General features: G+C 41.0%; 1 pseudogene; it reads right to left on the reverse strand.

Annotated features, from left to right (window-relative positions):
* Positions 1 to 835: 835 nt before the first annotated feature.
* LOC149408282 (uncharacterized) lies at positions 836 to 2,134 on the reverse strand (annotated as a pseudogene).
* Between the last annotated feature and the right edge of the window lie 200 nt (positions 2,135 to 2,334).

Here is a 2,334-nt window from a genome sequence, read left to right on the forward strand (position 1 = left end):
AGACGAGAGTATCCCAAGAACACACATTTTAAAGATTTTGGATCTAATTTTGTGAGACCTGGACGAACATCTCAAACAAAACATGTACTACCAAAGATTTTTGGATTAACCGGAAACAAAGGCTTTTGAGGAAACAATGTTTTGTATGGGATCGCACCCTGAAGGACAGATGATGGCATACGATTGATAACAAAACATGAAGTAGAGATAGCATCAGCCCAGAAACACTTTGGAACGCCTGTTTGAAATAGCAAGGCTCGAGCAGTTTCGAGAAGGTGTCGATTTTTGTGTTCAGAAACTCCATTTTGGGACGGAGTATCAACACATGATGATTCATGGAGAATGTCATTTTGGGTCATGTAATTTTGGAATTGACTGGACATGTATTCTTTGGCATTATCACTACGAAATGTGCGAATAGAGCTATTGAATTGAGTGCAAATCTCAGCACAAAACGAACAAAACAATGAGAATAATTTTGAAGAGCTTTCCTTAAAAATAACCAGGTTACACGAGAAAAATCATCCACAAAAGTGACAAAGTATTGAAAACCTGGTTTGGACGCAACAAGACAAGAACTTTGGCTAGATCTGAATGGACTAATTCAAAAGGAGTGCTAGATCGCTTATTGACCCTGGGACTAGAAATTTGGCGATGATGTTTAGCAAACTGACACGACTCACAGTCTAAAGAGGAAACTGAGCGAAATTGAGGACAAAGTAACTTGAGACGAGGAAGGGATGGGTGACCTAAACGACAGTGTTCTTCGAGGGCAGATGTGATGATGGGGCAGGCAATGGATTTAGATGTGTCGAGAATGTAGAGACCCCCAGATTCATTTCCTTAACCAATAGTCCGTTTCGTCATGAGATCCTGAAAAACACATGAGTCGGGAAAAAAAATGAGATTGAGCAATTTAGTGTTTTTGTGAGTTGGCTAATAGACAAGAGGTTAAATGATAAGTTGGGAAAATGCAAGACTTGATATAGTGAAAAGGAAGGAGTAGGTGTGATAGTGCCAGAACCAACAACATTGGATAGGGATCCATCGGCTAAGGTAACTGTGGATGCGGAAGCATGAGGTGTAAGGGTGGAAAAGAGTTTTGAATTACCTATCATATGATCTGTGACACCAGAATCAATGACCCATTTGGAGGATGAGGAAATGAGACACGCATTCGGATTATCTGATTCGGCATTTGCAGTGACAGAGGTTTTAAAGTCCTTAATGATTCCTGGTACTCGGAAAATTTGGCATACTCATCAGCAGGGACACGAACCAAATTGTTGTCGGAAGATGCAACATGAGCCGACTGGTTCTTTTGATTCTTGTATTGAAGCTTTCGACACTCTTATATCGTCTGGCCTGGTTTATTGCAGTAGTTACAAGTGATTGTGGTAGTGTCTTTGGGATGAGAATCTGAACTCCTTGGGGCTCCAGGTTTGTAATAAGCGGGGCGACTTGAGCCATGTGTGTTACGGGATAGCAGGGCTCCACTGACAGGATTAGGTGGAGTTCCCTCCGTGCGAAGAACGCGGCTGAATACCTCTTGGAGAAAGGAAATGTCAGAACCAGAGATGATTTGAGACCTCGCAGTATTGAAGGTCGAAGGCAGTCCCGCAAGAAAACTCATAATGTCCATTTGCTCTCGTTGTTGCTGCTGAACTTTCACATCGGCAGTGAAGGGTAGCAACATATTGAGCTCTTCGTAGGTCTTCTTAAACTCCATAAAGTACGTGGTGAGAGACTGGTCCTGCTTCTCTGCCCTATAGAAGGCTTTGCATACATCGAAAATTCGAGAAAGATTTCCTTTTCCAGAATAAAGGAAGTCCAAATAATCAATTAATTATTTGAGAAACTCGCAATGATTAACAAGACCAATTACCTCACTATCAATGGAGTTTCGTATTTGGAGGAAAAGACGAGCGTCTTCGCGTAGCCATGCTTGCTTTGACTCGTCACTTGGAGCCGTATCGGTCAAATGATCATTTTTGTCGATACTCTGAAGAAACAATCGGATGGTCTTGCACCAATCGAGATAGTTCGAACCACTCAACTTATGATCTGTAATCTTCGAGAGTGTCGACACCATCTCTGATACAGTGATAGCTTTCTTTTCGTCCATTTGGATTGGAGTAATGATAGAGGGGGCGATTATTATATTTTTAAATTTTTTAATTTTATAATTTTTTTTACTCAGTTGCAGATTGTGCGTACAGAAAATTAGGTATAGACAAATACATATGACATACAATAAATATTAAAGGATTAGAAAAACCATTTAGTTTCCTGACTTTCCGGGAGAGACGAACGAGACCGGAGCGAACGAGACCG

Source organism: Urtica dioica, chromosome 1, assembly GCF_054948205.1.
Source record: "Urtica dioica subsp. dioica isolate 48M chromosome 1, U.dioica_male_clone48M_v1_H2, whole genome shotgun sequence".
Classification (NCBI taxonomy): Eukaryota; Viridiplantae; Streptophyta; class Magnoliopsida; order Rosales; family Urticaceae; genus Urtica; species Urtica dioica.